The 27712-nt window shown below is 48.1% G+C and overlaps 1 long non-coding RNA gene across 1 annotated transcript; it reads left to right on the forward strand.

Moving 5' to 3' along the window:
• The first annotated feature begins 18250 nt into the window (after nt 1-18250).
• Nucleotides 18251-27712, forward strand: LOC110303722. The gene is made up of 3 exons (XR_002378950.1): nt 18251-18645; nt 22175-22348; nt 26751-27712. It is a non-coding gene; the product is annotated as an uncharacterized LOC110303722 (long non-coding RNA).

A 27712-nucleotide genomic window follows, 5' to 3' on the forward strand; every position in this document is an offset into this window, starting at 1 on the left:
ATTAACAAGCTACAAACCTAAGCTGGGCAGGTTCTAAGACTACTGTAACCCGGCTAGGCTATTAATAACCAAATAAATGCCCTGCTGCTTGCCAGGTGAGACTTGCTCTGTTTCATGTGTATCCACAATGTGAACTCCTATAGGCCACGTGCTTGTGGTTCATCCACGTGATTCATCCTGACTCATGGTGACCTCCTTCTGTCTCTCCTCTCTCCTTCTCATGGTCCCTACCTGAAACCCCTTACTTGATTTCAAGTCCTGCCTTCCTCACTCTCCTGCCCAGCCACAGGCTCTAGCCTTTTATCCTCCAATCAGAGATTACTGGGGAGCATTCTCTACAGCACATTGTCAATGCAGTGCCCTTACCCAGACTGCACCCTGATCTTGGGGCACAGAACTCAGCATCCGAATACAAAACACACAAGACCAACCTCATGTCAGGCACAGACCCCACCTCGCCATGAAAGCAGGAGTCAGGGGGAGATCTGTGACCATGTACTAAAGGAACCAGGTCTTGACAAGGCAGAAGAGATTCCAAGAAAAGGGAGGAAACCCTTGGGCAGTGGTCAGGCTTAGGGGAAACATGGCTGCCTGCTGATACACTGAAGCAGCAGCTAAAGTAGGCATGCCATCTACTGCTCAGGGTGGACTTCAGGCCTGGGAGAGCATACATTTCTGTTGCTTTGTCACCTGGTCTGTGGTGATTTGTTAGGGCAGCATGCTGGGTGCATGTGTGAGGGAGGAGACCTGGAGACAAAGTGTGAGTATAAACACATGTAAATGGGGGGTTGTGGGTATGAGTAGTGTAGCAAGCAGTGTGTGTGTGTGTGTGATGTCACATGTTGAGTGTGAAGTCTGCATCTGTGTGGGTGCCATTCACACCCACAAAGGTCTGAGGAAGCACAGATGGGTTAGCCCCTCTAAACACCCTTACCTTCCCATCTTGTACCCAGGGCCCATCTCTGTCTCAGGGTCTCCCAGCCTGGCCCACGTCTCACACATAACAGTAAATAGCTTCTAGAAAATAAAGTGAAACAAAACCTGCGGGTTGAAAGAGTATATTCAGGAACAACAACAACAACTACTAGTAAACAAAATACAGATGACATGTACCGGAAGTAGCTCACACCAGCCTTGGGAGCTGTGTTGAGTTTCCAAGGGCATGTGAGTCACTTGTCACCTCTGTGCACTAAGTTAATATGGATACACAATTAGATCAAGTATATATTTTTAAAGGCAGTCTTTGCTTATACCACTGCTTTCTAATTATTTCCCATGGGACCAGTACCCTGAGGCTACTGACACAATTGTCTTTAGGGAATCAAGAGGTGACTGTCCCATTGTGTAGCTTCATTTCCTCCCAATTCTCATCTCAACCACAGCACTTGGCTTAAAATTTGCCAGCCTGAGAGGGACTGGAGAGATGCTTCAGAGGCTAAAGCACTCATTAGGCAAACATGATGCCCTGAGTTCAGATTCCCAAGAACCCATGTAAATGTCAGGTGGGTGGAGTGGCCCACCTGCAATGCCAGCCTCAGAAGTCGATAATAGGAATCCTCGGAGCAAGATGCTCAGGGAGATAAGTCATGCTGGCAAGATCAGGGGATGATGATACAAGCCATACCATGAGTTCTTGGGGTTGCCTCAACAAATGGGGGGAAAGAACAATCACAGATGATATGTAACATCAAACTTGGGCCTCAACACACAATTGCATACCTGCACATATATTGTTCACACACATATAAACATGCATACGAATTCATGAATGTAACACACATACAAAGAAGTCCACCAAGTCCACCAGCATGGGAGTTTTGTCAGAAATTTGCTGAGCCTACAAATCAGTTCCCACTCTGAGAGCCGAGTCCCTGACCTCTGAGAGACACTGGTAACAGAAAGCAATGCTCTAGGGACTGTCTTAGGTAAGGTTTCTATTGCTGTGGTCAAATAGCATGACCAAAGACAACTTGGAGGGAAAGGGTTTACTTCGGCTTATAGCTTGTCCATCATCTAGGGAAGTCAAGGCAGGAAGTGACACAGAGGTCATGAAGAAATGCCTCTTACTGGCTTGATTCTCATGACTTGTTCAGCCTGCATCCTTATACCATCCAGGACCCACCCACCCAACAGTGGCACTGGGCTCACCCATATCAATCATTAATCAAGTAATTGCCTCATAGGCTTGCCCACTGGTCAATCTGCAGGAGGCATTTTCTTAATTAAGGTTCCCTCTTTCCAAATGGCTCTACCCTGTGTCAAGTTGGCATAAGGCTACCCAACACAGGGACTGGATAGAAAGCAAGACACATATGGCTGGAAAAGAGGAACAAAAGAATTGAGGCAAAATGAGCTCTAGGAGTTTTGTACCATCCAAATTCCCAGTCACCCCCAGTCACCAAAGGCTGAAGAGAAGCCCCCAGCACAGTTGAAGAAGTTGAGGATCCAATTGGTGAGACTTTTAAAAGGTGTGTGTTGTCTTCTGTAGTATCTGTACTACTAGCTCTGTAGTAGACTCTCTTTGCTACCTTGTGTAATCTGAAAAACAAACTCAAGCAAGCCTGCACATGATTCTACCCACTGATCCATCTCACCAGGCAATGGCAGGTCTGTATAAAGGCATTTTGGGAGCCTTCCAGGTACCTAAAATCACATCAAGTGCTGCAAGGATCTATGAAAAACGCCTACCACTTACTTCCTGGGGTTGGGAGGAGCTCCTTTCTCATTTCTTGCCTGGGGTGTTTGCATTATATACAGTGTACATATATCGCCCACATTCTTCCTATTGCATAAACATGCTCTTTAGAAGAGACAGGCTACACGGGACATGGAAATGTTGGGGAAAAAGAAAAGGTGATGATTTATTAAGCCAACACTACCCAGTGGAGAGCTAGCTGCTAAAGCGTCACGACAATCCTCCAAAGTCAACAAAGATGACGCTGTGAACGTTGAAGAAGAGAAGAATAGTTCTCCAGGTCAGATCAGGGTCGAGCTCATATGCATCTAAGAACACAGCTCCAAACACAGAAAGAAAACCCTGACAGAGCCACAGTGTTTGCCATAAGTGTCATACCTCTCCCTCAATGACAGACAACAACAAAAAATAGGAGAGTTCAAAAGAAGAAACTAGGTTTAGTCCAAACTATGTACGTCTATTTATTGTTATTTAGTCAATGTCAAGACATAGAGCCGTATTGTATAGTGTGATCTCATTGATATTTTTAATGTATTTGGGGCAGAGGGGCCCATACATTCTCTCACACATACTTTTTGGTTTTACAAATCATTTTCTGAAAGACTACGTGTGTAAGACAGGGCAGAGAAAGATCGTCTCCAGTTTTATCACCCTTACCGTGTTTAAAATTTATCATGCACATATATTAATTAGTTTTAAACCCATTTTCAAAAAAGTAGGGGAAGGAAAAAATACTTTAAATTTTGATTAATTAACTTGCCTTATGAACAGCATCCAGCTGGTTTCCCAATTACTGTGTCAACTCAGATTAGTGACAGAAATAATTACACAAAGTCAATCTTTAGAGGAGAAGAATGTAGTGTCTGAGCTTCCGTCTATTTATTAGGAAACTGAAATATGTACCAAAACATGACAGACCTTCCAGGGGAAAGTGCTCCTGTGAACCTCCACCTCCCCTTAGAGCAACTATACCACTAAACTCTGCCAACCTTCTCCAGAGGACACAGAGAGGATGAGCAAGATAGAGAGGGGTTAGGGCACTCCCTACATTGGACATCTATTAGGCATGGACCCATCTTGGACTACTACTAATGTGCTTGAGTCATTTGTATTTCAGATGCGTTTATCTCAATACAGGGCAACCCCAAGAATGCATTATGAAAGAATGAAAAAATTAGAGTGAATGAATGATAGAATACATGAATGAATGAATGAATGAATACATTAATGAATGACTGAATACATGAACAAATGATTGAATACATGAATGATTGAATAAGTGAATGAATGATTGAATAAGTGAATGAATGATTGAATAAGTGAATGAGTAAATGTGTGAATAAATGAATGAATGAGTGGACGAGAGACTGAAAGAGTACTGGCTCACATGAGGATCTTGACAAAGATTTGATAAGGCCAAGGATGAGTCTCTCACTGCTGACAGTTACTGGCGTCCATGTTTGCACACTAGTCCCAGAACGATCTCTGAAGAAGGTTCTGGAACAGGAGTGATAACTCTTCAGGCATTCTTACCCACTGTTCGTTCTCCCTCCTCCCTCCACTCAATCCCCACACCTTGAGGCAGAACTCTGAGCTGTGTTCAGGGGCCTCCATACATGCTCGCTCAAGGTCGCTCCACCTCAGAAACAGCTCCCATAGTTGCCCTTGAGAGGGAGGCTGCAGACGTCCAGAGAGTCCGCAGAGTGGCCCGGAGCCAAGTGATGACGTCACTCGGCTGGGCCAGAGGCCAGAAGCAGGCATGGTGTCCCCTGAGATCTGCTTGGGAATATGACCCTCTCTCCTCTCCTTCCTCCCATAGGACGCAGTGGTGGGTAGACATGATCATGTCTGATTGAGTGGGTCTCAGGCGCCACTGAAATACTGCAGTGGGGGTGGACTCAGGCAGACATTCAGGGAGCACCTGAGATGCAGCAATGGAGCAGAGGGAAAAAAATAAACACAAGCCCAGCACAAACATCCAGACGGCCACAGGCTGAGGAAAGCGGTCTCTCAAGTGATAACTCACCGTGGAACTAGCCGTGGGTCTGCCTCGGGTCAAGGACGGACCTGGAGGCACTGATTTCTAACAGTGCGTGCATCCATGAGGCTGCCACTGCTCATTTGATAACAGGTCCTAACATTTATAGATCTCTCGGCTCCTAGCTGAGGGGTAGCTTGTCTGGATCTGGATTTGCACCAGTGAACAAGGGTTGACTCTCTGCATGAGTCACACGCTTAGCTGGAAAGTCCTCCCTACATACTTATATGCCTGCTTTCCACATGATTCCTATGCCCCATACCATACTCCTCCCTATATTGTCTCCGGGATCCCACCAGTACCCACGCATCCCCTGTTGGGCCCATGCTTTCATGTGTTGCTATTACTATTAACATTTTAAGAACAACAACAACAAAGAAAAAAGAGATCATTCAGGTCAAAGAAAATATTTCACATATAATAGTGAGACATTGTTCTTTATCAACATACTTGGAAAACAGAGTTTTGGGGGCTTTTTTTTTCATCTTTTCTAGAAGAAGGGGGCCCATGGAGTCAGAAACACCGCATCTCACGGAGGTCCTGAAGTCCTGGATCTACACTGCAGCGTCATTGTCTGGCAGCGAGAGTCACGTGGTTCTCAGAGCATTGGCTGTGTGTCTTCAGGACAGAGCAGGACCCTTGCCCTTATCTCCAAGGCATCGTGGAAGCGGGTCAAAGCTCATGTGTCTCAAAAAAATCTCCCATTCCTATGAAAAAGACCTCAGGAGGAATGATATCACACTAGGAATCTCTCCCGTATCCCCTTCTTCTCAGAAAAAAAAAAAGAAAGAAAGAGAGAAAGAAAGAAAGAAAGAAAGAAAGAAAGAAAGAAAGAAAGAAAGAAAGAAAGAAAGAAAGAAAGAAAGAAAAAGAAAAAACAGATACAAATGACTTCCTAGCCCAGGGGACACCCAAACAAGCCAGGTGGTCACGTGAGCAAGACCTAGTTGACTCATCCCGGCTCCCCAGCCATTGGAGAGACTTTGGACACAAGGACAGCTGGTGGAAGAAGCCCAGAAAGAGGTTTGCTTCTATGCTGACCCTTGCGGCCCTTGAGAAGCATCCCCAGGACAGCGTATGTCATATGGTGGGGACTTAGGGCCACTGGGGTCATAAGTACAGGGCCACCACTGTCCTGCTGGAGATAAGTATCCTGGCAGCACAGGCCTATGTTAACTGGGTGTGGGACCCACCTGCTACACCTCGGCCATCTGGAAGTTTCCTTCACTGGTCTCCTGAGTCTGTCCTTTCACTAACCCTATCTGAGCCACAAGAGGACAGAACCTACTCTTAGCTCGCTACCTGCCTTCCTGGTTCCTTAGGAAAACAGTCATCCCACAGGAAGCAGCGAGATACCAACTCGGGCATGTTCTCTAAGCCCAGGGCTGCAGAGCCTAAGGATGCAAATGTGTGGTAAGGGTGTCATGCTAGGCACTCTAGGAAGTCCATAGCCAGGAGGATGAGGTCACAAACATCCCAGGGCAGCAAGGACAATGAACTTGGCTCTGCAGGAAGGCCAGGGCCAACAAGTAGGTTCACACACACTGTTCTACACTGTTTCAGCCACTGCTTCCTGACAGGTCCTCCTCGAGGCAAGGAAGGAATGCAACAGGGAGGATGCAGACCATCAAAAGGAATTTGCTGGGGTACAGACTGACTTCCTATGTTTGATCAAGATGCACGCAAGTCCACCCAGAAACTAGAATGGACCCAGGCCTATAAGACTGTTCCCTGAACATGCTCATCAGATGTCACATGATGAGTGGGCCTAGAATTCCCTGGCTCAGCCTCTATGGCACTCAAGGACTTCTTACCCTGAGAAAGGTGATCAAACATCACAGGAACAGAGGGTAGGCCTCATGGTACCTACACCTTAATCCTACCAAAGCCACCTTGCAGGTCAGTGGCTCACGAAAGCCAGGAGCCTAAACCGAGAAGCTTCTGCCTCATCTTACATCACGCTGAACAAGTCCAAAGACTCTAGTGGTTACCTGAGGATCCTAGGTTCCGATTTGCTTCTTGTCCCTCATCTCAGGTCTGGAGCTTAGCTTGACTCTAAGTGAGGTGTGATGGCTCATCTTTGGAATCACCTAGGAGATTGGTAAGGTGCATGTCTGGGAGTGTCCATAAGAATGTTTCTAAAGGGATTAACTGAGATCTACCCTGTATATCCTATCTTCATAGGCTAGGGGCATGCATGGGCCAAAAGAGAAAGAGGGGAAAAACTCTCTTTCTACTTCCTTAACACCATGATGCAAGCCGCCCTACCACACCCTCCCCATCATAATGGGGTGAACCCTCTGAAACTGTGAGCCAAAACAAATCCTTCCTTCCTTCAGTTTTTGTTAGCCATTTTTTCCCCATGAAGATAACAGCACCAGTGCACAAGTCAAGGGCAATCTTGTCTTTCTCGGGCAAGGGCAAACCAGGGTGGGGCCAAGAAGACTAGGGAAAGATCTGCTGTCAACGATGAAGACAAGCAAGGGACAAGAGAGTCACCATGACTAGGGAGAGCTTAGAGAATCCAGCCAAGATCCATCTACAAATGAAAGATGATAAGAAGAGTAATTCGCTAATGGAACCAGGACAGGCCACGTAATGCGGTGTGCAGGGCTGGGAGCCACGGTGCTTCTGTGTCTAAAATACAAATCAGCTCTGAACGCTGCTTTGCAGAGGAACCAGGCAGATGACACTGAGCTGGACACAGGGCCCGGCCACACGGCCCAGACAAGCCACTAGGACCAGCAGCTCAGGCAAGCAGCATGCACCAAAGCTGAGGCAGTGGGCTAGCTATGTCGACAGTTCTTTACAGAGAAATAAATAAGTACATTGTCTCAGCATGTGGATTTTCTTTCTTCTTTAATAAATGGTTAAATGATATGTACACTAAAAGTTATTTTTGAAAGAAAATTATTTATGATTTGTAATTAATAAATGCCTGGCCTGTTTTTGTTTTGAGACAGGGTCTTACTATGTAGCCCTGGCTTGACCTAGAACTTCCTACGTAGACCAGGCTTGCTTCGAACTCTTAGACATCCACCTGCCTCTGCCTTTGGAATGCTGTAATTAAAGGTGTGTGCCACCACACCCAGGTTCATGTTTGACTTGTCTGTCTGTTGAATATACCTATATACCCAGGGTGAGGTGACAGGGTAGGAACTTACACAGAGTCCTGCTATGTCTCTCTTGAGAACAGTTATTAACAGTCACAAATGTGTGTGTGTGTGTGTGTGTGTGTGTGTGTGTGNGTGTGTGTGTGTGTGAGAGAGAGAGAGAGAGAGAGAGAGACAGAGACAGAGACAGAGACAGAGAGACAGAGACAGAGAGACAGAGACAGAGAGACAGAGACAGACAGAGAGAGACAGAGAGAAACAGAAAGACAGAGAGACAGAGACCTGCTCCAGGTGTCCCTCTCGCCATTTCCAGGCAGGCCATAGCAGAGAGCGCTTTTCTTCTTGTCCCAGTAGAAAACCCGTGAAAAACAAGCAAAGTGTAATAGGCAAGCTATCTGGCTCACTTTTGGAGCCAGCTGGGAGGCCCCCATCTTGTGCTGTTTCCTGTTGCTGCATCATTAGGTCCTTGAAAGGCTTTTCGGGAATGATCTGCTTGCCTACTTTTGATCTGTATCATTAACTCAGAGAAGACACAGGAAGTAATGGCGGCAGTAGTGGCGGCAGCAGCAGCAAGGAGAGAGCAACCGGTGTTTCAGAGAACAGCCAGAGCAGAAATGATGGGGAGCAGCCGTGAGGAAGATGAAGGATGTGAGGAGCAGAAATCTCGGGACTTTGAACCTTAGTTCCTGGTAACGTTCTAGGGAGTGGACAAGGATTTCAGCTACTCTGGTCCTGAACAGGTTGTTGATGCCAAACAGAGGGATCAGACACTGTACACCAGCACTGCCACTCATCGATGCGTGGCGCTCTTCAATGCTGCTTTTCAGAGCTGCCCACGCTGTGGACGACAACACCTGCCGAGGCCAGTGTAATACTTCTCCAAATTCTACAATAATAAGTTCTCAGGGCTCAGAGCTCTGTGCCTCTGCCTCTGCCATCCTAGTTCATAGGCCTTGGACACCTGAGGGTCTGAGGTTACAAGTCTACTCGTGATTCCTATTCAGGTAGAACAGTAGAATAAACCCGGGCAGCTGATTCGTAACACATCAGTGCAGGCACAGAGAGGTGGGCAGGATGTAAGCCTGCAAAACAGCCTAGGATGTTGGGATAGGTGGGACGTGAGCCTCAACAGGGCAAAGCGCATAGGCAGACTGCAGCTTCGTTAGACCAAAGCTGCTGACTACCCAGCACCTCCTCTCTAAAATGGACACAGACCGTGAGGAGTTGAAAGCTTAACCCTGAGCCATGAGACGCTGATCCTGGTGTCGGAGGACAGTGGCATGGGAGTGGGCTAGAAAGGGCCAGGACCTGAGCTAGCACCTCAGCTCTTAGGAGACATCCTTAAGATTGTGCATTTCAAGATGAATCGATTAGCTCTATCAATAAATACTGCTTAAAGTCCCATGAACCAAATCTCCACTTACTATCTCTTGAAGCTCCTCAGGCTCCTCTTGGCGCCCCCCAGCCCCCAGGCAGGCTCCCTGGCATCATGGTGAACCTGCATGTTCCAGGAAAATCCTGTATTAAGGACCATCTGGAGCAATGAAGGTGCATGGTTGCTTCTCCAAAGCTTCCTGCACCTTTCCTACATATCTGCAAGATGCCCACAGGAGAAAGGGTTCCTTGGCACCTCCTGGTGTCTGGCACACACAGGTGCTTCTTTCTGGAGTAAGTCCCACCTCGAGAGCTTTCTTTCTATGTGCGCTTTGCTTCTCTGAGAGCAGATGGTTTATGCCCAGCTGGCTAGTCACTTTAGATAGCCACTAACCTACATAAACTCGTGTGTGTGTGTGTGTGTGTGTGTGTGTGTGTGTGTGTGTGTGTGAACATATTATAATTTTCTGAGGAGGGGTCTCATGTTACCTAGAAACTAGTTTCAAGTTTGTTGTTATAGAGCTGAGGAAACCTTTGAACCTCTGATCCCCCTGCCTCCACTTCCCACGGCACATCATGCCTAGTGTCTTACTTAAACTTTCTAGTGTTGCAATAAAATACCATGACCAGGGATGGTGAGATGGCTCAGTGGGTAAGAACACCCGACTGCTCTTCCGAAGGTCTGAAGTTCAAATCCCAGCAACCACATGGTGGCTCACAACCATCCGTAATGAGATCTGACTCCCTCTTCTGGAATGTCTGAACACAGCTACAGTGTACTTACATATAATAAAATATAAATAAATCTTAAAAAAAAAATACCATGACCAAAAAGTAAGTTGGGGGGGAGGGGTTATGTGGCTTAGATTTACCGCACTGTAGTCCATCCCTGAAGGACTCCAGGAGCAGAGTTCAACAGGGCAGGAACCTAGAGGCAGGAGCTGAGGGAGAGGTCACAGAGGGATGCTGCTTACTGGCTTGCTCATCATGGCTTGCTCAGCCTGCTTTCTTATAGAACTCAGGACCACTAGCCCAGAAGTAGCACCACCCTCAATGGCCTGGGCTCTCTCATACCAATCACTAATTAAGATAATGCCTTTACAGACTTGTGTATGGCCTTATTTTACAGAGGCATTTTTTTGCAAGCAAGGTTCCCTCTCTCTGATGTCAATATCTTGTGTCAAGTTGACCTAAAACTAGCCAGCACACCTGGTTTATGAAGTGCTGGGGATCTTACCCTGGGCCCTGTGCATATTAAGCAAGCACCCTACCAACTGAGGTGCCATCTCCAGCCTCTGAAGCATAACTGTAAAGAGATGTATTATACTTACTTATTTGCATGCACATGTGTCTATACATATGTTCATTTGTGTGGACACATGTTCCACAGAACATGTGTGGAGGCCACAAGCCAGCCTGTAGGAGTTCCCTCTTTCCACCTGTGGGTCTCGTTGAATTCAGGTTGTCAGACTCGGCAGCAAGAATATTTACATACTGAGCCATCTCACCAACCCTAAAGCATAATTGTAAAAGAGGTAAGGAACAAAAGAAAATCAAGCCAAACCACAATTAGAAGATGCCCTGTGACCCATGTCCTGTGACAGATACTCTGGCTTTGAGCTAGAGCATCTTTCTGGTCCTGTAGTAGGGGGCAGCCACCCTGTCATGGAGCCTCACCTGCTGTTAGACGCTTGTGAGGGGAACAGCAAGAGGGTTCTATGACCAGGTGTGAGGTGGGGGCCCTGGGTATAGGACAATGAGCCTGTCCCCAGGCTGAGTGTCCCTCAAGGCAGTTCTTTCCACCCTTCCTGGGCAGGGCCGGGTTGCCCTCTGCATTGGTTTGACTATGGGCAACACAGCCTTCAGTGGCTGGGTAAGTACCTAGGAGTCCATTTGCTTCCACTCAGCTCTGCTGCCCTCTACTGAACAGGGAGGCCAGCAAAGGCTGCCCCTGCACTTGGGGACCCTATCATGTGGCTGTTCCACAACCCTGACAGACATCAGAGTCACACCTGCCTCAGGTGCCAGCAGGTGAAACAAACAAGCACCAGGTGTTTTGTGATTATTTCCCTGCCTCAGAAAAAAGAACAGAGTCAGAGGATGGACACACATATATACAGACATAACACACACACATGCATGCACACACACACACGCACAGGCTTATGCACACATATACACAGAGACACACACATACACACGCTCAGCAAAGTTTTCAAGAAAATCACAGCAGGACCCTGTTATAAGTTCCCACCAAGATAAATTTAATACCGAGAAACAAACACACAGGCCTAACTCACAGATTCTATCTGGAAACAAGGAGCCTGGGGAGAGATCAGGCTGCCTGCTCAGGGCCTCCAATGGGCTACAGTGACTCTCAGAGACCCATCACCCTGTTGGAGCTTCAACAACTGGGGAGCCCATCCCCACCAAGGGCGGCCTGAATTATGAACAAGGGAAGGGTCAGCATGAAGATGGAAAAGGGCAGGAGGGAACGCCTGCCTACTGACAGCCCTGGGCAGGCACTGGGGGAGGGGCGATGGGACGGGAGGGGGCAGGAGGAGGCTTTGATGTAGATGGGAGGCTGAGACATCCTGGATAAATCCTGGAACTCTTAGCTCATTTCTCTCCTTGTAAAGCCATCACACAGGACAGGCTCACCCCCACCCCCACCCCCAGCCATATGGGTAAAGCCCCAGACTCCTGAGTCAGGCAGAAGTAGCCAAAGGATGAGGAGACTCAGCCAGCCAGTGCTGTGAACTGGACAGTGACAGGTCGCCAGACACAGGATTCGGCAACTGCTGGAGTTTGCCTGACTCGGAAGAGCAGGGTAGGAGGCACAGAGGCTGAGCTAAAGCTTTGCACAGCCACAGGCCTGGTAGAACAGGGAGTATGATTCACCAAGAAGAACTCAGAGGCAGGAACTAGAAACAATGGGAGAGTTGAGGCTCTGCCCGGTGTAAACCTAGCAGGAAGTCACAAAACGGATGAGTTGGGCAAAAGGTGGGTGCCCAGGAGGGTTCCAGAAACCTGAGTGCAGGTTTCTCCCAAGTCCCGTCCTCTCAAAGTAAAACAAAGATTAGATACGGTCATAGGTCTGATCGGTAAACTGGAGACTGAGTCTGCACACAAAAGAAAGACAGAGGTGGCAAAATTATTAGAGGAGGCACAAATCAGGATAGCCCTTTTTTTTGAAAAATTAAAAACAATTTTTAAAAAACAATTAAAATAGAAAAGGCCTGGCTGACTGTGTCAGGTTCTTCCCCTGGACCAAAGTGGAATCTGTGGATGCAGGATGCCGTGTTTATGATGATGCTCTAAAAAGTCAAAGGGAGAAACAGATGCATGCTGGGAATATAGATTTTGAAACTATGCTATGTGACCTATGGGGGGGCGCAGAGGGACAGCTTTGCCCACTCTCCTCTTACTACAGTGCACCTGCTGAGGAGAAAGGGTAGCAGGGGGGAGGGGAAAGAAAGAGGGAGAGGGTGACCCCAGAAAGTTGGCTGGGCCTAGTATTTCAGAGCTACCACCTTGCCTTCCCCACTGAGGGCATCAGTAACAGCTCAGCTTCCTCCTCAGGCCAGCCTCCACGTCTGCAGGATGGAGACAGAGGCAGAGTTACAATTCACAATGCTACTGCCACACAAGGGTCACACAGTGCTGAGCACAGAGCAGTGCTCCCAGGTGACCTGGCCCTGTATCATTACACATTTATGATGTCATGGGGGATGTTAAGAAAGATAACTCCAGGGGTCTGGAGAGATGATGGCTCAGGAAGTTAAGAGGAGGCTGTTCTTCTAAAGGACCCGGGTTCAAGTCCCAGCATCCATATGGCAGCTTACAACTGTCTGTAATTTCAGCTCCAGGGGATCTGACACCCTCACACAGACATGCATATAAGCAGAACAGTAATGCACATAAAATAAAAATAAATCATTTTTAAAAGAATAAAAATGGAAGGAAGGAAGGAAGGAAGGAAGGAAGGAAGGAAGGAAGGAAGGAAACTCCAGCAGTCAAGGGCTCTGTGGGCTTCACTGTTTGAGAGGAGCCATCAGTTCTGTTCAGAAGCAAGCTCCAATCTCCAGGATGCCTAGAGCAAATGGCCTTAGATGGGTATTTCTTTTATTTTCTTCCTTCCTTTTTGAAACCAACTCACTCAATTGTTTCTTTAAAGGTAAACAATATGGGGCTGGAGAAATGACTCAGAGATTAAGAGCAATGACTGCTCTTCCAGAAGTCCCGAGTTCAATTCCCAGCAACCACATGGTGGCTCACAACCATCTTTAAAAAAAAAGAAAACAAACCATGGCCCCCAATCCCTAAGAATGCAAGAGCTATGGGTCTAAAATACCACGTGGTCTGAACTTCAACCCTTAAGTCTAGACTGTCTGGAGAGTCATTTCTCTACTAGGCAGTATTCCATAGATCTCAGAGTATCAATATAAGTATCGATAGCTATCAGTTAGTGTTGCTAGTATCACAGGAATAAGTATCAATATAGTATCTTAGAGTATCAAAGTAGCTTTAGTATTTTCAGACTTCACATGCATACTCCAGGACCATCCAAGAAAGAGAAAGGTCCTTCCATCCCAGACCTCCAAACACATACCACAAAACAGCCTTGATGATGTAAATGGCTTGCCTACTCCAGAATAGGACCTGGGTGGAGACTGGGCCAGGTGGTTTCATATCACCAGGGCAGACTCTTCCGTTGTGGAGGGTGAATCTGCCTAGGGGAAGATGGACAGCCAGGCAAAGTGTGTGCGTTCCCACATGTGTGTGTGCATGTGTGTTAGATACAAACCAGGGTAGGCAGTAGCTCTATCAAGCCACCAAATAAGAAAACAGTAACTATAGGTTCCCAGTCACTGGGCAACCAGGTATAACGCTACCCCGGCTTGCTCACCTCAGCTTCTGCCCTTCCCTAAAATCCAGAGCCACTGCCAAACCCTCACCCAGAACTCTTTCCAAGGCCCCTGCCTCCCTTATCCTCCCCCCCCCCACTCTGTTCTGCATGTGCCAAATGGCTGACTTTGACCTTTGACCCAGCTGCACAGCACGCTCTGGGGGAAGCTTGACCTGTTCTCTCCCTGGAAGCAAAACAACAGGGCCATGAAAGACGCCACTTTCCTTGGGAGGAATGTGATGTCCAGCTGTTTACAACCTTATGAAAATACCCAAATAGGGCCCAGAGGGCCCAAGCATGATAGCTGAGGAAAGATTTCGTTACTGGCTACAGGGTACAGGATGCTGGACCCAGAGAGAATGCATTACTTTCTCAAGGTCACAGACAGGAGCCGGCTCTTACCCCAAGCAAACTGCATTAACGCAGACCTCTGAGCAATTCTGAGATGCCAGACTCACCTCCACTCCTCTCCAATTGAGATGGGAGGAGAGAGGGTGCCGTCTGAGCAGGCTTAGACTGGAGTCTGAAGGCTCCCCTGGCAGGACCCGGCTGCAGCGCAATCTGATTAGTGCACAACACGGGAGCCGTGATCCGATTAGACCCTCAGCCCCATCCTGCTTTCCCTGGATGGAGGTGGCTGGAGACAGGCAGATGGCGGATGGAAGAGGGGTCTGGTTTGATGCTGGAGATTAAAATGCTTCCCTGGGGAGCTGCCAGCATTCTCCTGGCTTTGGCAGCAGAGTCGGCCTGGCAACTGGAGAGAGGTCCATTTGAAAAATTAAAGATGTGAGGGAGGTAGAAATATCTCTGGAAATTTCCATCAGTGTGCTGGTGGTGGGAGGGGCTCAGCCTGGTCTCTCTCTCACACAGCACACACACACACACACACACACACCACACCACACACACCACACACACCACACGCCCAGGTTTTTTTTACAGGCTACCATCCTCCTGCTAAGCCATCTATTGGGTGCCTACCCTGGGTCTCCCAAGGAAATGAGCAACACGGAGTTTGTTTTCAAATCCAAGAAACAGTCAGAGGCAGACATTGGCGAATGCACACAACTTCCGGCCTCTTTCTCACTCTACCCAGGCTGTGTGCAGTGTAAGGAGAGTGGACAAACACTGGCCATCCCAGTGCTGAAACTTCTGCTATGTAGACCAGGGTGGGTTTCTGGGTTTGTAGACTTGCGGAGCTGGAGTTAGTTAGTGCTTTAAAAATCCAGAAAGAGGGGCTGGAGAAGTTAGCACAGCAGTTAAGAGCATTATACTCCTTGCTCTTCCAGAACACCTGATTCAATTCCGAGAACTCACATGCTGGCTCCCAACTGCTTATAGCTCCAGTTACAGAAAATCTAACCTCCAGGGACACCAGGAATACCCATAGTACACAGACATGCATACAGATATAATACATACATAGATGATAAAATGATAAAAATAAATAAAATGCAAAAGCAAAGTGAACATATTGGTAGGTACAGAGAACAGGCAAGTACTGTAGCTCTCGTGATGTCACTACATCATGATCTGCCTCCAAACTCACATGTCCAGTGTCTTTCATCCTCTTGCCTTCACCATGAATGCAAAATGTCACTTTAAAAATACAGTCTGGTATCAGGAAATGATGGTGCACACCTTTAATTCCAGCACTTAGGAGGCAGAGGCAGGTAGATCTCTAAGTTTGAGGCCAGCCTGGTCTACAAAGTGAGTACCAGGACAGCCAGGGCTACACAGAGAAACCCTGTCACGAAAACAAACAAAACACCAGTCTGACATATCAGCACTTATAAACGTTATTAAACATCATGGGCCGAGAGGTGGCTCAGGGCAGATACTTACTACATAAGCTTGAGGATTCATGTGGAGGGGCAGGGAAAGGGGTAGTGTGGACTTGTAATCCCAGGGCTGTAGAAGTGGAGACAGGCAGATTCCTGGGGCTTGCTGGCCAGCTGGGCTAGCCTAATTATCAAGTTGCAGGCTAGTGGAGACCCTGCCTCAGAAATACAAGGCTCCAGAGGGACACCCCCCCCAACTGATCTGTGGACTCGACATGCATTTACGCCTTCCATACATGAATATGCTCATGTGTGTACATGTCTCTCTCTCTCTGTCTGTCTCTCTCTCACTCTGTCTCTCTGTCTGCCTCTCTCTCTTACACACACACACAGAGAAAGAGAGAGAGAGAGAGAGATCATAAATATATTCTATCCAGAATTTCACTGTGGCCTTGGAATCTTCTTTTTTTGTTGTTTTGTTTTGTTTTTTTTTTTTTTTTTCTGAGACAGGGTTTCTCTGTGTAGCCCTGGCTGTCCTAGAACTCACTCTGTAGACCAGGCTGGCCTCGAACTCAGAAATCTGCCTGCCTCTGCCTCCAGAGTGCTGGGATTAAAGGCGTGTGCCACCAACGCCCGGCTTGGGATCTTCTTTTCTGTTCCTTCCTGGATGGCAGCTGTCACCCTGCTCTGGTCATTGTAGATGAGCCTGTGCTTCCCTTCGATTGTGGAGGTCAAAGGACAGAGGGACTGTTTGGATCCTTTACTGTGTCTGGCTACTCTAAACACTGCCCGCATCACTGCATCGTGTGGGTCAGTACATCATCCCTGGTCATAGTTGTATAGCATTTCAGTGTCTGAGTGAGCCCAGCCTACGTGTTTATTTACTTGGGGAGAGTTGGGGGTCTATGATGACTTTAACATCATAACACCGATCAGAACTTAACTCTTGCTTCTGTCGAGAAAACAGGAAAGCAATGGCTGGCCCACAGAAGAGGTTCATCTTTATTTTATTTTCTGTATATGGGTGTTTTGTCCGCATGTATATCTGTGTACCACATGTGTGAAGAGCCCAAAGAGACCACAGAAGAGCACCAGACCCCCTGGAATTGGAGTTATAGATGCTTGTACCCAGCCATGTGGATGCTGGGATTTGAACCCTGGTCATCTGCAGTAGCCAGTGCTCTTAAGTCATCTCTCTGGCTCCTTCCCCACCCCCGATCTTTAACTTGTAAAGTAACTGAACCTGTTATTTTCCCACTCCAGGGCAAGTGGTCAGTTGCTCCTTTTCCTTGCTCCAGACAGCATGTTCTGTTTATTTTTTTGTCCTTGACCACATGTTTCTTATTTTTTTTTAGGCAGAGATGGGCTTGAACCCAGGTTTTCTGTATGTTGGGCAGGCTGTACCAGCACGGTACATCCCCAGCCCTGTCGGGGTTTTTTTGTTTTGTTTTGTTTTTGTTTCTGTTTTGTTTGACCAGTGGTGCATTGGGCTACCTATTATCACATTTGAATTTGTATTTTTTTTTTCCCTAATGAATGACGACAACTTTTCATAGGCTTCTTCGCCACCGGCAAAATCTTTTCTCACGTTTTCCTAATATGATTTTCTTCTTTGACAATAAACTTTATCTCCCTAACAGCTTTAGATGTTGCAGGGAAATTATGAAGCTGTCTCTGTGTTCCCCTGGTCCCACACCAGTGCCACCATAAGCACCACCCACCATAAGGCACCGCCCACCATAAGGCACACTTTGTCCTCATGGCCAACTAGGACCCGGGTACTGCTTCCAAAGGCTGTTCTTCCGGTTTCCTCAGTTTCCCTCTACTACTTTTTTCTGCTCCAAGGTCCCACTCAGGGAACATGTGGCAGGCAATCGACACGTACTCAGGCCCTCCCTGGAGGCAATAGCTTCTCATTGATGACCTTGACTGTACTGTTCCAGAATGTTCTGCACTGACACATGCTGGGGTCCACTGTGTCCTTCCGAGTCCTCTGGTGTCTTGGTTGTTGGGTAGAAAGACCACACATGAGCACAATTTCATTGCATGTAAGAAAGCACATAGCCAGCCCAGCTCAGCACTGGGCTATAGACCTGGCTCTGCTGCTGAAGGTGTTTCTAGGTGCCTCAGCCTCCCTACCCATGCTATTCTTAGCGTCTTCTTTAGAAGAAAACGTCTCAGCACGAGCACACTCCAAGTAGGGCTTGGCACTCACCCCTTGACGACACAGGCTTGTGAACCCTGCCTGTTTTCTCTCTTACACTTTAACTCACCTATTACCTTGGCATGGACTCTGCTCTCGCATGGGTTATATAATCTGGAAATGGTCTGTATGGCTCATCATCACCCCAGTGTTGGCCTCTGGTGTCTCCTTAACGGTTTCCATGCCTCCTTCCGTATTGCCCATCAGAGTGATGCTCACTGTCTGTTCCAGGATGCCAAACTCCACTCGCACGGACACTCCAGGCTCATCATCTGCACTGTTTGCTTAGGTTTGAGGATCAGTCATTTGTGTGGAAGCCTCGATCTTGCCACAGAAAGTGGTACTAGAAACCAAGATCTGGATTCTCCTGTTGCCTCTTCCGCAACCTTCATCATACCTGAGGCTCCTGAACTAGACAGACAGCAACATGTTGTCCTCTGGGAGGCTCTACCCAATGGCTGGCTTGGATGGATGCAGATACCCACAGCCAAACAGTGGATGGAGCTTGGACACTCTTATAGACGAATAAGAGGTGGGATTGGGACCCAGAGGGGATGGGAGCTCCATAGGAAGACCAACAGAGCCAGCTAGCTTGGACCCTTGGTGTTCTTGGAGTCTGAACCATCAACCAGGGCGGGGGACATGCATGGGCTGGACCTAGGCCTCCCTGTACATTATGTAGCAGATGTGAAGTTTGGTCTTCATGTGGGTCCCAAGCAGCTGGAACAGGGTCTATCCCAAGAGCTTTTGCCTGTGAGTGGGGTGTGTTCTTCTAGCTGGGCTGCCTTGTCTGGAGGGCACCTGGCCTCACAGAAACTTGAAGTATGGGGTGGGGTGGGGGAGAGGGGAATGGGAAGAGAGACTGTGGGAGGGGTGGCTCAGAGATTAAACAGGTAAAATAAAATTTAAAAAATAAAAAAAAAGAAAACACAGGGGAGAGAGAGAGAGAGAGGGAGAGAGGGAGAGAGGGAGAGAGGGAGAGAGGGAGAGAGGGAGAGAGGGAGAGAGGGAGAGAGGGAGAAACCAAGATCTGCGGAGGCTAAAGATGTAACTCATTTGATAGAGTCCATCCCCAGCACCCTGTAGACTTGGAATTGCTGGGATACACACATAATTCCAGAACCAAGAAGTAAAGGCAGGAAGAGAGGCAAAGGCAAGAGAGGGGAGATGAAGCTGTAACAGAGATACCAGAGGCCAACACCAGGGTAGTATGAGCAACACTAATGTTGCCAGACTATGGAACCCGTGTAAAAATTCAAGGCCATCCCTATATGCATAGGGATTTTATTGACAGTATGGGCTACAAGAGACTCTGTCTTAAATTTAAAAAAAAAAAAACAAGATTAACTACATCTAAGCTCTGAATAGTTCACTACACTAATGCTCTTGAGCCCCTTGGTGGAGTAAAGGGACGTATACACAAATGTGTCTGTGTGTACATACATGCACATGTAAATATTTCAGCACGAACCTGGAGCGTATTAATGAAGCACCATTCCATTTTAATGTCCCCAGCTTCAACCTGCAGAAAGGACTGCAGGAACCCTCTGGCTTCTTTTTGCCCATGTGGTCTTTCAGGACCCCAGTGAGATGCCACCAGCTGCTTACCCAGTTGTTCAAACTTTGTACTGCATCGTGGGAATTGCTGGGCACACCCCTGGCGGATGACTTTACCATCAAGAGCCCAGGACCCTTCTTCTCCTGACCCTGCCCAAGTTAGATATCCCGTCGAGGTTGACCCCTGCCCCTCCCATCAGAGCACATTGTGAAAGGGAAACACAGGCAAAGGAGATGAGCCAGCTGTTCTACCCTGGGTTCCTCCTTTCTGGGGATGCTGACGAGGGGCCAGGACCTTGTGGATCCATGCAAGGATTTTTTTTCAAGGTTATGGCAACATTGAACCAAGAGCAAGTGTTTGTCCTAACTGGGGAAACCCCAGTGAGTACTCAGCTCTGTAAATGACTTTATCGGGGCTTGGAGGACTGCCCTCTATAACTTTAATTTTTTCAAATCCTATTTTTTATGATGGTTTTTAAATGCTTTAAACCTTCCTTGTAACCCACCACCCACCAGAGGTAGTGGGAAAGAAAGGATACAGGGGAGGGGAGGAAGTGGCCCTGTTTAGAAAAGTTCTTTGGAACAACTCCTCTGTGTTACCTGGAAATCGGCAGTTCAGTTCACAGGTCAGCAGCAGCAGCAGTTCATTCCACTCACAAACACCTCACAGATACACCCTCAGTCCAGTTCGGTAGAGTCTGGATAGCAACAGCAGTGACACAACCTAGCAGAGACAGCCAGGCCTCAGCCTCAGCTTGAGTCAGCTGGAGAGACCAATGGGAACAGCAGAAGTTCTAGGCTGTGCCTTTCTCAGGGAAGCAAAAATCAGTGATGAGATACTCACAAGCGTTGCAGAGCTAGCTGTTCCAGCAAGGCAAGCTCTGTCTGTGTCACTCTGGGGAGACCTATTTATACCCTCCAAACATCACCTGTCCTCCACGGGCCTTACCTCAGCACAGCTCTTGTCTTAGCATATGCATCCAATCAGCCCGAGTCCTTGGAAGCGGCAAGAAACTGCAGCACACTCCCAGAAGTTTTTGATGTGTTTCTTTCTAGGGAGTCCTGACAAATGCAGCTCAACTACACAGTGTAAAGTAGACCAATACATGTGTGTCCTTAGCAAAGAATCCTTCATCATCGTGTCCTTTCACGTGTTTGCTTTAGCAGAACATCGTCCTTCTTGTGTCTGCTTCAGTGAAACGTTCCTTCACGAGTCTGCCTGAGCCTTTCAGACCTGTGTCCACTTTAATGAAACGTTCCTTCATGTGTTCGCCCCAGCAAAAATCCAACCAGCTTTCCAAAGAACCTTTAAGTTTCCACTTCAGTCCTCTCTTCCTCTCTGTGGTCTCTTTGGCCTTGGGTCTTCTCTCGAACACACCCACCTAGATTCTAGGGTGTGGAGCAGTGTTCAGAGCTTGGCGGGCCTGTTTTTAACTCTGACATCTAACCTATGACCTCAGCCATCTTTACCTCTCAGGCTTCCGGGTCTATGTCCCCAGCTATAGGATACCAGTCCCTCAAAGAGCTCAGACCTTCCTGTCCTGGTTTGTTCTGGTCTATTTCTATTTCCTGCTACCACTACCAGAAAGGCCAATCCCACATCCCTGATATCCAGGTCCCCAGCATCACGGTTCCAAGGGCCCCACCAGACTTCAGTTATTTGAGGTTGGCTGAATTCGGGTTCAGGCTCCATAGCTAATCTTCAGCTGGGATAGAGAATCTTCTAAAACCCGCCCAAAGGTCAGCCCCTAGGGGTTTGGAGGATTTCCCTTGGAGGCATGTATGATCTGTGTAGTGAGTGCTATGTGTGGTTGAGGTACAGGCTTGCTTCAAGTTCTGAACATTCCTTGTAGAACTGAGGAAGTCTTGCTGGATTCAGGATCTGTGTTTGAGGGTTCATCTTCCGCTGCCAGGCCTCAGCTCTGATGTTGTGACCCAGTCCTTCTGAAAATGCAAGCCTGAGAAAGGGTACTGTGATGTCATTTTCACACACAAGAACAGCCCCACCGGCCTGCTGTAACTTGAGTCTCGTTTCTTCATGCATAATGCCACTGTAAAAGGGCTAAGGACATGATCTGCTCCTCGTTATTTTAGTCTAGGCTCTCAGAGGCCATTTGCCCATAGCTGTGAGTCATTCAGGTCTTGAGCTTACATCATTACACAAGACTAGAGAATGTCCTCTTCTATCATGGCCGCCAAGGGGCAAGCACAGCAAGAGCGAGGTTGGGAGGGGATTGCCGTTCAACCATTTCCTGTCTTGTCTTCTTCCTTCTCTTGATTCTAAGGGTGGCTGATAATCAGAGACATCCCAGAGCAGAGGAGCTCTCAGAATGGGAAAAAGAGCAGGGATCTCTGTCCATGCAGCCACCATATATAGCAGGGCTGTGGTCACTTGGCAGTCTGAGAAGCTGGGCCTCAGAGCAGTTGACCCAATGCCTTTGTGGCCCCATTTACATCTGAGCAAGCCTGAATCCTTGACTCCTCCCTTGTTTTTGTTATTCTAGCACCTTGCTCATTCCCACGTTGGTGAGCTCTGGCTGTGGACCGCTGGGTGGGTGCCTCCCCCAAGGCTGGAAAGCATGAGCTGTGGAATAATGGGGTTAAGTGTATTTCTGCCTCACCCTGGGCCGTGGTGGCAGTGAACTCTGCGTCTAGCGATTTACCTTATAAATATCCTGGTGTGTGAGTAAAACCATGAATATTCAGGTGACTTGTTCCTCACTGCTGCTAAACAAGGGCGTGGAAGTGCTTTGTGTGCTAGCGTGTAAAACAATCTCTAAGACATTGCTAAGCAGAAATGCACAGCAATGCTGGCTGGCTGGCTGACTATGGTGTGTGAGGAGGAGAATATTTACTGGCCAGACAGACTGTGCCTGGTAGCCTCTACTTGGGCTCCTCTAGCTGGGGGCTCTGCCTAGAAGCTCTGCCTGGGAACCCCTCCCCTGACACAGACCTCGTGCTCCTTTGAATGGGAGCTACAGATGGGAAAGTGGCTCCAGACTAGGTACCGTGTATGAGCAGGAAAAGACTTCTTACTGTGAACGGGGTTTGAGTCATGCAAACAAACTATCCATTTAATAGAACAAAGACTTTAGAATTGACCTGGAAAAAATATCTCACCATGATGACTCACACCTATAATTCTGGCACTTAGAAGGGGGAGGCAGGAAGATGATCATGAGTTCATGGCCAGCCTGGGCTATATAATAAGATCACGTCCAAACAACACATCTTTTAAACTCTGGAAGCTACCCTTGTTTCCAGTGTGTGTGTGTGTGTGTGTGTGTGTGTGTGTGTGCACATGCATATATGAGTGCATGCATGTGTGTATGTGTGTGCACATGCATGTATGTGTACGTGTGTGTGCATACATATGTGCATGTGTGTACATGTGTGTACATGTGTGTCTGTGTGCACACACATGTGTGTGTATGTGTGTGCATGCATATGCATTTGTGTGTCCCCTCTTATTATTCACTGACCTGAGGACACACAAACACACACAGCACACTCCCATTGCTAGTCACCTACTCCTACTATTCACCTACTTCTAGAGGTGCACTGGAGGGTCGTTCTCTACCCTGACCAATTGGAAGCCTGCTCACTTCCTTCTGCAGCAGCCGTGTGGGCTGTCTCTACCCATCCGTGGGATATGAATATTGACTGCAGGGGGCGCTGCGGAGGCCTGCATGTATCCTCTGTTTATTTCAGCAGCTTCCTCGTACCTGATCTGTTTCTATGTTTCATCTCTCAGTACTTTAACCTTTGCCTTTCTACGTGTGTGTTCTGGGCCTCTGCCAGCTGTTGCATTTACACGTGCTGTTCCATTAGTTCCCTCTCTCGTCCAGCAATGCTCTGCTTCACTCTGGGGGTACCAAGATCTGCAGCCCTGCAGCCATCTAGGCTAAGAAACCAGCCTCCACCCTCACCTCAAGTCCAGTGTGCCCCACCCCCACCCCAGTATGACACTCACCAGAACATGGCTCCTCCACCTGCCAGCCTTTGCTGAATGAGCCCTAGTGGGCTTGCCTACCCATCTCCTCTGGAGATCCTTTCGACTCCCCAGGGATCTCAGGAGTCCCCAACACTGTGACAATGGAAACAAGTACTTCCTTTTCCCCTGGGGAAAAATCAGAAGCACTCAGCAACTGGAGGTGGCTAAGTCACGATTCCAAACCCAGTCACAAAGCAAGCTCAAGGCTTATATTCCCACCTGGGTGTAATAGCAGGATTGGCAGATAGCCCAGCAAGGACACCCCCCCCCTCATAGCCACCCTCACCCAAGTCATCACCACTGTCCCTGAGGTCCCCACTGCTACATCCTCCAAACTCCTGTACTTCCAACAGCAGGAGGCTGGGCATTGCTTGGTTTAGTCTTAGTGCAGCATTTCGAGAATTCAATTAGTTTTAATTAGTACAGATTTAATCCATTTTAATTAGTTTTAACTAATTGTAAACTCTTAATTAGTAAAAACTCGGGCTTTACACCCAAGAATTTCAGACGGAAGACTCCCCTTTACCAGTTGGAAATAACACGGACATGGCAGATGTTGGGAAGTGGCAATCAGGGCCTGATTCCTTCACAAGGCCTATGCCCCTTGCTGGCTGCCTGCAATATGCCTGTCAGCTTCCATTCCCACCTGAGGATGCTCGAGTGATGCTTTGATCACGTGGACTGGGTCCTAAAGGCTTCTGCCTATATGACATAATATGTCTCTCTATCACTCCCTACTCTTTCCACAGGATCCTTGGAGTCTGAAGGGCACTTCTCCTGGCTCCCCAAGTCCCTGGTCCTTCTTCCCAGCTCTGTAAAATCCTGCCACCTTTATGCTTTGGGGCTTTTACCATGACCTATGTATGACCTTTAAGGTTGATCCTGGATGCCTGCCCACTGAAGATATGAAATTCAGAGAGATTCCCTAATACCTCTGTCACTCCCTCATCTACTCTACTCCCCCCAAAAAATATTGGGGAGCCAGGATGCTGAGGCAAAGTGCAAGGACTGGCCCTGCCCTGCCTCCTCCTTACCATCCCCTCCTGTTCCCCGCCCTTCCCCAGATGTCTTAGTCCTGGGGGCTCAGAGGACGAAGAATGGTGAGAAAAACCTCTAGGTCTGGAGTCAGTGCCCTGGACTGATGTCACTTCACTTCTGTGACAATAGATTTCCAGCTCTGTCTACTAGAGATGTGACCCTGCCAGCTGGGGGTGTGCCTCAAGCTGGCATTGCGGGACCACCAAAAGCAGGGACACCTAGAGACACTTAGCATACATGAGCAAAGCAGGAGGGGGTATTCTTGGTCATACATCCTCCACCTCAGATCACAGCCCAGCCAAAACAGGAAGCAGGGGACCAGGTATTTCAGGGAAGTGTGGTTTCTGCAGCTATTCTGCCTTTTGTAGCCTTGGAGCCCGTTTAACCTCAGCTCCTCTGCCCCATAGAAAGAGGCTGAGCCCGAGACACAGCACCAGCCTTTGACAAGGCTCTATATCAACCTTGAATTTCAGGAAAAACAACTAGAGAAAAGTCAAGTTCCCGAGGTGCAGCGTGAGGAAGCATTGCTTAGAAATACTAGCAAAATAAAAGGAGACAGTATTTTGGAAATAGGAAACTGGATCTGTAAACATTGTCAGCTAACAGGAAACCCCCAGGGAGAGGAGGAGGAGGCAGAGGAATGGTTGCCGATTCTCAGTTTTCACTAGGAAAAAAAGAATAGGATCAACATACAGTGTTAGAGTTGGCCAAATTGAGACAGAACTCAGAAAGCAAACTCACGCTAGGGCAATTCTTATCAATTCATCAAAGGCAATAGAAAAAAATAATACTTAGTGCTATTAGCAATAGCCAGAGGCAGGTGCCACTCAAGCATCCATCATAGGTGATAGGCAAAGGGAAAGAGGCCCATGCACACAATGGAGACTTACTCATCCTTTCAAAGGAAAAGTGTTCTGGTGTATGCTATACAGCATGCCAGGATCTTGAAGACATTGTGCTAAGTGAAACAAGCCAGTCGCAGGAAAGGCACGGTCGATTTTGTTCACCAGGTTCCTGCTGTCATCAAACCACTGACACAGAAAGCAGAGAGGTGGCTGTAGGGGCTGGAAAGTGGAGAGATTGCCAGTGTTTTAATAGGGTCAGAGCTTCAGTGCAGGGTGATGGGGGTAGTCTAGAAATGGCGGTTATGACTGTATAGCCATGTGAAGGATTCTGCTGTTTGTCCGGTTACCTGAAAATGATTCAAATGGTAAATTTCATGTTATATATGTTTTACCATTCATTAAGAATAAACGTAACAACAGACTGGCCTGGGTTAGGGTGGGATGGGGGCCAGCTGTGAGGCCGAGGACCACCCTGCTCTTAGTCCACTGGGACTTGACACCTGGGAATTCTCTCAGGTTGGCCGGGGATGCAGCCTCAGATGTAATCACTGTATACTCTTGATGCCTGGTGATGTGTCCTCTCCTTAGAACAGCGATCCTCAACCTTCTTAATGCTGTGAGCCTTTAATACAGCTCCTCACATTGTGAAGACACCCCCTCCCATAACCATAAAATTACTTTTGTTGCTGCTTCATAACTGTAATTTTGCTACTGTTCTGAATCGTAATGTAAATATCTTTTGGAGACAGAGGTTGGCCAGAGGGGTCGTGACCCACAGGTTGAGAACCACTGTCTTAGACCTCACCCCTGGGCAGCCACATCAGGAAGGACCTGACAGAGCTCATCGTGTAGAACACACTAGTTTCCCAGGCTATTCTGGGGAAGAGGCACCCTCTGGGGAAGGTCTCCACAGCCTGCTAGCCACCAGATCCAGCAGGGCCATGTTAAAGGACAGAAGCTGCACTGATCTCAAGCTAAGGGCCAACCAAGGCTTCCTCTCAACCTCAGATCCATCTTTGGATAGGGCAAGGCAGGTTTAGGAGGTTGGGGGGTGGGGGGGGCTATGTTAGAGTGTTCTGCGCACACACATTTTGAATTTGAGGAATCTATACCCTTGGGTTTGCTGGGGGGTAAGGAGCTGTGTCCCAGGCTAATGTAAAAGAGACTCAATGCCCTTTGTCTCCTGAAATGTCTTCCTGCTAGCAACAACAAGGATGAACCGCTGGTTCCTTCTGTCTAAAGGCCCCATGGACCATTCCGAGTCAAGGACAGTCTCAAGCCAAGACCTTGGTTCTAGCTCCCAATTTTGAGCCAAGTACCTCCTGTATGCCACTGTGGATGGTAGTGGGTAGTGATGATGTCCCTCCTCCCAGGAGTCTCAGGTCAGCGGCATCCTGGGATTGAAAGCCAGAGGTAGGTCTCTTGGGACTATCCTGACCTGAACTGGGGGAGGTGTTATCCCTCTGCTCCATTGTGCCTAATCTGACCCAGTAAAACCAACCCCTCATGTGCCCTGAAGTCACTGTGTGACCACACTGCCCCCTAGTGGCAGAATGGTACACCTCCCTGCACCGGCAGCCATCCAGTTCCATTGGGTTTTATTATCTCAATGATACATGCAGCCTATCAGTGAACGGTGTGCTTCCTACCACCATGGAGAGACATAAAAACTGAGATCAGAGAGTTCTTTGTACAGTGATGCCTAGTACGCGACTCCTCTCTGCCTTCCAAAGACTGCATGCATTCTGGGAATCCAGAGAGCTGTGAAACAGACCCTCGGGTTCCAGGAACGAAAGGCACTGGAACTCAATGGGAGGGGAAGGAAGCGTGTGCAGGACCCAGTAGAGCCCCGAGCAGCAGACAAGCTCCCTCATCCCATCCTCGGCTCCAGGGGGGCTCAGGAAGAGCTCACTTGGTCGGTTGTCAGCCTCTGAGCTGGGCCATGCACGGCAGTAACGATGGCTGCTGTGAAGTGGGTCAAGATGTCTGGCACTCAACTGGACGCCGGTGGCATGTGAGACTAAAGGATGTCACCAACCCCCGCCTGATCCCATTTCCCCCAACCACAGCCATATGTAACAGGTTTGGGACATTGTAGACTTCTACTTTTGAGTATCTGGTTCTTTCCAGGTAAACTGGCCCACATTCTGACTATTTTAACTGAT

The sequence above is a fragment of the Mus caroli genome, chromosome 10, assembly GCF_900094665.2.
Source record: "Mus caroli chromosome 10, CAROLI_EIJ_v1.1, whole genome shotgun sequence".
In the NCBI taxonomy this organism is placed as follows: Eukaryota; Metazoa; Chordata; class Mammalia; order Rodentia; family Muridae; genus Mus; species Mus caroli.